Source organism: Phaseolus vulgaris, chromosome 1, assembly GCF_051622355.1.
Source record: "Phaseolus vulgaris cultivar YP4 chromosome 1, ASM5162235v1, whole genome shotgun sequence".
In the NCBI taxonomy this organism is placed as follows: domain Eukaryota; kingdom Viridiplantae; phylum Streptophyta; class Magnoliopsida; order Fabales; family Fabaceae; genus Phaseolus; species Phaseolus vulgaris.
The window spans coordinates 9,661,489-9,670,781 of NC_143498.1; the positions used below are offsets into that span (position 1 = coordinate 9,661,489).

At 28.1% G+C, this 9,293-nt stretch overlaps 1 long non-coding RNA gene and 2 other non-coding genes across 3 annotated transcripts; all 3 read left to right on the plus strand.

The window, feature by feature from the left end:
- Window positions 1–1,565: 1,565 nt before the first annotated feature.
- LOC137815434 (uncharacterized) lies at window positions 1,566–2,948 on the plus strand. The gene is made up of 2 exons (XR_011081742.2): window positions 1,566–2,177; window positions 2,258–2,948. It is a non-coding gene; the product is annotated as an uncharacterized LOC137815434 (long non-coding RNA).
- LOC137816773 (U6 spliceosomal RNA) lies at window positions 1,802–1,904 on the plus strand. Its single transcript, XR_011081885.2, has one exon. It is a non-coding gene; the product is annotated as a U6 spliceosomal RNA (small nuclear RNA).
- Window positions 2,558–2,694, plus strand: LOC137816766 (small nucleolar RNA U3). Its single transcript, XR_011081878.2, has one exon. It is a non-coding gene; the product is annotated as a small nucleolar RNA U3 (small nucleolar RNA).
- Window positions 2,949–9,293: the final 6,345 nt, after the last annotated feature.

The following is a 9,293-nucleotide window of genomic DNA, read 5'->3' on the forward strand; positions in this document are numbered from 1 at the left end:
TTTTATGCAAAACAAATTAAACTATTTATTACATTAAACTATAGTATTTTATATCATAGTTAATTTGAATAAATATGAATAATATGCATGAGAACATAATAAATTTTGAGTACACTTACTAATGTAAAATTATTTGTTATTGTTATTAAATCATTATAATAACATAACTTTATAATGATAAAAACTAAAATTATAACCCTGCTTTATCAATCCTTATTATTTAATCTACATACATAAAGTTAAATGAAATAAATTATAATACTTAATAATATTAATAATTTTTTTTTAATTTTAATAAGAATACGCATGTAAAAAAATAATAAATAAAATTTATAATTTTTAAAAATTTAAAAATTACAAATGACGTGTTTTATACATAATTACAAAAGATATTTAGAGGTAAATTATATTTTTTACTTAAATAATATTAATTTACTTAATTATTGTTATAATTTAATTAATAAAAATATTTGTTAAGAATATTTTTTTTTTAATGTCAGAAAAGGTGAAGATATTTGGAAACCTAACATTTTAGATTCTTTAGAACATATGTATGTAGATAAATTAATGTTTAAAAAATACAAATATATATAGATTTATATTTTATTTAAATAAATATAAATACATATATGATAAAAATAAAAAATATAAATATAAATAATAATAATAATAATAATAATAATAATAATAATAACATTTTTTATTAAAAAAATATACTGTAAATTTATGTTGTTAATATAAGTGGATTAATTATAATATTTATTCAAATTTTAATATTAAATATAAATATATAAATAAAAAATAAAAAATTTCACATACACAAACGAAAACTGTTGTTCCCGTTAGTTTTTATAAAATAAATTGGTTTAGAAATAATTTTTGAGAAAATAAAATGACAGTTGATTTGCATATATAATTAAACACCTACAGTAGCCTAGTAGACCTTTTGATTACTGTGCTCTGTACCCTTTTCTTCTAACTTCACAATTCTATCTTTTCACTTTACCCGGTGTGCAATGTTGTCATCATCTTCTGATAACATCAGACAAATAAATATTTTTTAATACAATAACAATAACTCTAAATGCACACATATATTCAATAGATTCTATAAGTGAAAATTTCTTTAATTTACATATTTTTGTTTAAACATATAGAAAAGATTATAATTATTCTAAAAATTAATTTGTTTACACCTTAATGGACATGTTAAATCTATCTGTACTTAGTGGAAAAAAAAGGATAGGAAAAGGATAATTTAAAGGATAGTAAAAAAACACTAAAAGTAATAGTCAAAACAATTTGTTAAAAGATATAACAATATATTTTTACAATAACTTTCTGTGCTTATAAAATTACTGACATAATATAATAACAATTAAAGATGATGAATATTGATAAAGTACATAAAAGCAAAAAATAATGAGAAAGATGCACTGAAAAAATAAATAGGAATAGAAGGATTAGAAAAATGTCAAATCAAATGAAATGAAATGAATAGAAGAGCAATGATAAGGGTAGGTACAAAGCAGATAGGTTAGCAGTGTTTACAGTGCAATCCCCTTATTGTGTGTTTCAAAAAATATTTTCCTTCAGGTCTACTTTTATGTTCCTCTGCTCAGCTTAGGAAACAACTACACCCTTTACACCTTCTTCTCTATTTCCAGTCCATTATGTTGCTCTGCATACTCTACTTTCCTTCCACTAGTGCTGCAAGATGTTTAGTTCCCGTTGAAGTCCCACACCGTATAATGTGACAAAAACATTATTGTTTATATTGATGCCAACTACACTTATGTTTGTCCCTTCGGGGACATCCGATAAAATTGGAACGATACAGAGAAGATTAGCATGGCCCCTGCGCAAGGATGACACGCACAAATCGAGAAATTGTCCAAATTTTTTTTAATTTTTTTCGTATTGAGTTGCCAACCAAGTAAGCACTGGTGTTGGTAATCAAAGACCTTCCATTGATGTCCACCCACAAGCCGTGGACAAATGATGCTGTCATGGAAGTTCTCCGCTGCATCTCCCGCTATACTCCGCCCGATGCGGCAGCGCGTCGAACACCACAAGCTCCGCAACAACACCCTCGTCTTGGGCCCTGCCACCCACCAATGAAAATAATGTGTTTTCAATTTTTTTTTCTCCTGCTGAGTTGTTTTATGGAAGTTCAGGTGAGTTTGTGTGTAATTTTTGAATGTTTTATATTTTGAATTTGAATTTTATTATTGTTGATAACGCATGATAATTGTAGTATTGAGAGATAGTGTTCCAGACATGGCATATTTGGCATCATGGAATATGAAGAAGCTAGGAGGAAGAAAGAATGTATGTGGGAATGTGCTGGCTTTCTTTTACTAGACCTGTAGTTTACTGAGATGTTTTTGTGGGAATGTGCTGGCTTTCTTTTACTAGACCTGTAGTTTACTGAGATGTTTTTGTGAAGAAAAAAGAAAGTGTTTACCATGGCAACAGTTTGCCATGATGAAGTCCCACATTGAAAACTTTTTGAAATGATAACAAGTTTATAAAGAGACACCTAATACACTTGGTCACGACCTTACTTGAACAGGATCTGTTCTATAGGCTCGTACCTCTGTATCCTTGAGTTCTAAGAAGACAGGAACTAAAGTCTGGTGGATGAAGCATGATCTTGTGATCAGAGCGTGATTAACGGCTGTCTGACAGACTCTATTACCTTTTTCATTCATTATACATTTTTATTTTTTCCTGGACACACAAACTGGAGTTTAAGCCCTATGTACAGATTCATCATAAACACTCTTTATATCAATTTTCTTATTTTCTTCTTTATCATCTAAATATACTAAACTATTTGTTTATTTGTGTTTCATTTGTCCATCAATTAAAGATGGAAATAGTAAAGAAATATTGGATCATATATATTCATTACTTGTAATTGAAAATTGTTCTTCCAAATTTTATTTTTTTACTTTTGCAGATTAATAATAATTTATTTTAATCTCAGTTATGTGTGGAATTAGTGATTCCAACACAAATTATTAGTGGGTTTGGTGGTGAAAAGAATTAAAGTATTATTTAGAATTAACAGTATATGTAATAATAGTACATTTAGAATGTGGTAAAAGAAGTTATGGTTACAATTCATATTAAAACATTAAAGGTGAATGAGGAGTGATAGAAGGACTTGTTCTTAAAGCTGTAAGACACTTGTTGTTTTCAACTTCAAAGTTCAAAATAAATATATTTCTTTCTTCATTTATTTCCTCTATGCTCCGTTCCACCCTCTATATCAAACAAATAAATAATGTTAGTGTGTATGTATTTGTCTCTATATAAATGGATAAGGTTAATTAGCTAATTAGCAATTATTTTCAAATTATGTTTTTTAACAGTTATGTTTATAAATATTAAATCATATATGTATTGTCATATACATGTTTCTTAAAATAAGACATTAGGAATGTGGTCTAGTATGGATGCAGAAAAATATACATTAAATTTTATTTTTTTTATAGAATCCTTTAATATTTTGGAGAATTAATCCTAAAAAGAAAATTGAGTTAGTGCATTTTTTAGTTATTGTTGCTCATATATATTATATTCACTCAACAAGTAAATATGTATTTTCAAATATGTAATAAAGTTTTTCAAATTTATTAAAATAAATAAATTTTTAAAAATGTAACATAAATAAGTAAGCCCTGCCTTAAACCGTTTAAAAAAATTATGTTTTAAAAACACGATTTTTATATTTTTTAAAAGACTCCTCAAAAGTCAACTTTTTATTTTTATTTTTTTTAGTTTTATAAAGCCGTACACATAATGTATCTCTTTCATTTTAATTTTTTCAATTTTTATGTTTTTCAACTTTTATGTACATCTTTTTTATATTCAAAGGTTTTATTTGTTAATTTTTTAATTTTAAAATTTTTATGTAAATATTTTTATTTTGAGATATTTTTTAATAATTTGATTAATAAATTCATATTAAAAATTTCTAATATTTTTACTTTTTAGAGTTTCTTCGCATCTTTTAACTTTTTAAATAAATATTTTTTATTATTAAAATTAATATGTGATTCTTATGTATTACATATCTATGAATATTTTGGAAAATATATGATAATATTTTAGTATTTAAATTTTAGTTTATTAATAAAATAATAAAAAAGTGTTTTAAAATAAAATAAATGTCTATCTGAAATATAAAAAAAAGATAATTGTAAAAAATTTCATAAAAAGTGAAATATAATTCATTAAAAGATTATATATACAAAGTAGGATTTTTCTTTATTAGAATTTGTTATTGGAAATACCACTTCCTATTCCTATGTAGCCAGTGTCAATGTATTATGTCCCAATTTATTTGTATAATATGTTAAAAGTTTACTCATTTTCATAAATCTTTTTAAAAAAATGTACTCATTTGATAAAAAAAACCACATATAAATTCAAGTGTAAAGTTTATAATAAATATTATTGTTAAATTCAAAATTTAAAATTTAAAATTTAAAAGAGCATATAAATATAAATCCAGTTATTTAGGTTTCATTTTAAAAAAAACTATCATTTCTTTAAAAATCTTATTTTCTTTTTCTCTATTTTCTCTTTAAGGCTTTGTTTGGATTAGGGGGTGTGGGGGAGTGGAAAGTTGAGAGTGTGGGTGAGTAGAAGTGTGAAAAAAGTTGAGGTTGTTTGGATTGGAGTATGTTAGAGTGGATATGTGAGGAAAGTTTATTGTGGTGAGTGATGTGATAGTTGTAAGAATATTATAATTTATTTTGAATAGTAAAAGTTGTAAGATTACAAATTTATCCTTCTATATAAATGAAGAATAAATAATAATTAATTTTTTTATATTTTAGTTAATTAAAATAATTTAAAGTTTAATTTATAAATAAAACAAAAAAATGTAAAATTGAAAGAAATAATGAATTATAATTTAAAATTTAAATATAATTTTATTATTTAACATTTTATTAATTTTATTATTTTTTTACTTAAGTTAATTTATTTACATAATTTGAATATTATTTATGATTCTTTAAATTATGTTATGTTATATAAATATAATTATTTTTAATAATGATTTTCATTATTATCAATAAATATATATATTTTTTAAAAATAGATATTTAGAACATTAACTAGTTGTCAAAATATATAATATAAAGTCATTACATTTTATCCGAAAAAAGATAAAGACATGTTAATTTGTTTGTAATTTTGAAATTATGTAAAAATAAAAAACATAATAATGTTAATTAGGAAAAGAAAAGACATCCTCACTAATAACATTTTAATCCTTGTTAGAAGTTAAATATTTAAATGAATTTTGTATTCACATTAATAAATCAAAATCTAGATTATTATAATATATAATTTAAAATAATTATTATAAATATATAAATATATTTTTAGGTATATAGGTATTTTCATTTTATTAAAAACATATTTAATATATTTATTTTTATTATGAATATATTAAATATTTCTTGGATATTTAAAGTTTATTTAAAATAAAATTAAATGATTTTAATTAATATTTATTATCATTATTTAAATATATTTGGAATAAAATATATTTAATATTTTTTATGTTTTATGACATGTGCAATATAGTTTAAAAATATTGGAATGTGAATGGTAAATATTATGAAAGAATGAGGATATATAGGTAATTTTATAGATTTAAGAATCACTTCCTCTCTTCTCTCCTTACTTCTCCGCAACTTTGAGAAGAAGGCCTGAGCCCCCTCTCACACCCTTCCGCGCCCTCTCACACCCTCTCATTTGTGGATCCAAACAGGGGGTGCATCCTCACTTCCGTCTGTAGGAACAGTGCACCCCTTGATCCAAACAGACACTAAGATTTTGACATCCTTACTCATCAGTTTGACAATCAGAGTACACGCCATTGGACTCATTGCAATGAACTCTACAAGATTGCTCGATCAAAATCTCACATAGAGTAAATTCATTATTGACTCGTTTTCCTTTGAGTTAGTTTTGATCTGGTTAGCTTTGTCTTTAGTTTAGGCTTGCATACGATGGTTTTATTTTTAAAAGTAGTCTCTGTTAGTTCAGAATCCTAGTGGTATAGTTAGATTTTTTTTATCAAGACTCTATAGTGCATGTTAGGCTACCTTTGAACTTTTGGGAATTATATATCAGTTTAATTCTAACTTATTAAAATCATATCTATTTTTTTTTTTAATTTGGAGCTACACCTCATTTCCTTTTTTATAATCAAACATTTTGGATTTTTTTTAATACCACATCTTGTTTTCAAACTTTAAAAAAAATACCACATTCTATTTTGAAATTCAGTATACAATTTGACCTGTTTTAGATGCTTTCCAATATCACATATTATTATAGATCTTTATTAAAGTGGTGATAACATTTATTGAAGTAATGATAAAAAATACCACATTCAATTTTGGAATATTTTGAAAACCACATCTTGTTTTCTAAATTCATAAAAATACCATCTTCTATTTTAAAATTTAGTATACAATTTTTCTTGTTTGAGATTTATTTTCAATACCACATATTGTTTTAAAATTTTATTAAAATGATGGTAAAATTATCAAATTCAATTTTGGAATATTTTGAAAACTACTTTTTGTTTTCAAACTTTGAAAAGAATATCATATTCTATTTTAAAATTTATAAGAAAATGATAAAAAATGGTAAGAAGAAGAGATGTTTCTTATTCTCTTATGTGTATATTACATCACTTCATGCATAGGAAATATATAGGGAATTTCTCTCCCCAAATTACAATCTAATTAGGTAGGATACTAAGCATGAGATTCTATAATTATTAAATTAATTGCATATAATTGGGTACAATATCGTCAAATATTGCATACAATAATTGCATATAATTTGATAATTATTATTTCCTTAATACTCCCCCTCAAGTTGGTAGGTGAAGATCAAGAACCCCCAACTTGTGTCGTAGCGTCAAAAATCGTTCCTTGCCCAATGCCTTCGTAAAAATATCTGTGAGCTGATACTGTGTTGGTACATATGAATGACTTATTATCCCAGCTTGTAATTTTTCTCGCACAATATGACAGTCTATCTCAATGTGTTCTGTGCGTTCATGAAATACTAGGTTTGCTGCTATATGTAATGTTGCTTGATTGTCACAAAAAAGTTGAGCTGGCAAGTTACATATTGACTTAGGGTCCGAACCGAAAATGCTATGTCAGACCGAGTAACCGTGAGGTATATCAGTCGTCCCACGAGTCGCCTGTATTTGACTGGATCCTTTAATAACTCTCCATCGTCTGTTGTGAGTTTTAGGTATTGTTCCATTGGAAATTTGTCTGGACGAGCACATGTGAGTCCCGTATCCTGCAAAATATCAAGTGCATATTTTCTTTGGGACATGTAAATACCAGCTTTGGAACGGGAAAATTTAATCCCTAGAAAATATTTTAGGTCTCCAAGATCTTTAATGTGAAATTGTTGTAATAACTGTTGAAATCCTACAGATTTAATCACATGAGATAATGTTGAAAACCATGTTCGAGATGCTTGTTTGAGACCATAAAGAGATTTGTTGAGTCGACATACAATGTTCTCCCCCTGTTGATGATGTCCGGGTGGCAAGTCCATGTAAATAATTTCATGCAATGTGCCATGTAAGAAGGCATTTTGCACATCTAGCTGGTGAGTAAATCAATTTCTAGCTGCTGTAATGGTGAGAAGACACCTCAAAGTTGTTAACTTTGCTGTTGGTGAAAAAGTTTCAGAATAGTCGACACCTTCAATCTGAGTGTACCCCTTTGCGACAAGGCGCGCCTTATATCTGTCGACGCTACCATCTGAGTTGTACTTTATTTTATAGACCCATTTGCATCCGATGGGTTTCTGCCTAGCGGGTAACGATGTCAAGGTCCACGTTTGATTTAGCTGCAAGGCGGAAAGCTCTTCGTCCGTTGCTTTTTTGCCAATTTGGATCAAGGATAGCTTGAGCATAAGTGTGAAGTTCTTTGGTGGCTGTGATGTTAGCAAGATATGCACTATGTGTAGAAGAAAATCGTGTATTAGAAAGAAAATGATGCATAGGATACCTGGTTCCATTTGGTCGGCCAGTGGTCGAATGATTGGCTTGGGATCCCGTTACGTAGTCTTGAAGCCAGGAAGGTTGGGTTGATGTGCGACTGGATCGTCGAACAAGAAGGTCGGTTGGAGAAGGTTTGGTAATGGGTGCTAAACTTCTTGGCATGGGAGAAGAAGGTTGGTCTACTGGAGGTTCAGGTGTATTATGACGAGTAGGAGAAGAAGGTTGGTTTGATGGAGGTTCAGGTGCATTGTGACGAGTAGGAGAAGAAGGTTGGTTTGATGGAGGTTCAAGTGCATTGTGACGAGTAGGAGAAGAAGGTTGGTTTGATGGAGGTTCAGGTGCATTGTGACGAGTAAGAGAAGAAGGTTGATCGAGTGAATGTTGGACAGGAGTGGGTAAGTCAATGTCAATAGTGGGCAAAATACCTTGTAATGGAGGTGAGGATTGTGTCTGTGACTGTTGGCAGAATGGGAAAACACTTTCATGGAAGATGACATCCCGACTTGTAAAAAAAGTGCATGCATCTATATCAAATAATTTGTATGCTTTTTGACTGTGAGGATAACCAATGAAGATGCATTGTCGGGCGCGCGGATCAAATTTTTGCTTAGGTGAAACAACAGTTGCGTAACAGAGGCAACCGAAAGTTTTTAGGTGAGAAAGTGAAGGTGGTTGATTATATAGTAGCTCAAAAGGTGATTTATTTTTTAGTAAAGGTGATGGCGCGCATTCTCTCCAAAATTCTAATGGTAAATTGGACTGAAATAGGAGGGCTCGTGCTGTGTTTAAAACATGTTTATGTTTGCATTCTACTACTCCATTTTTTTGAGGAGTGTAAACGCAAGTGCGTTGACATTCAATACCCTTTTTGAGAAAAAAATCATACATTGAAATAAATTTCAGTCTGTTGTCAACGCGGATGGTTTTAATAGATGCCTGAAATTGATTTTGTGCAAATGTAATGAATGACTCTAAGAGATGTTGGGTTTCAGATTTGTGATTCATAAGAAATAGCCAAGTACATGTATAGTCATCCACTATAGTGAGAAAAAAACGTTTTCCAAAATGAATTGGGGTTTTATGAGGACCCTAAATGTCACAATGCAATAGATTAAATAGAGAATGAGATTTTATTATGCTTAAAGGAAAGGGTAGCCTTGTCTGTTTAGCTTTGGGACAAATACTACAATGATTATGAATGAGAATGAGATTTTTACTGATA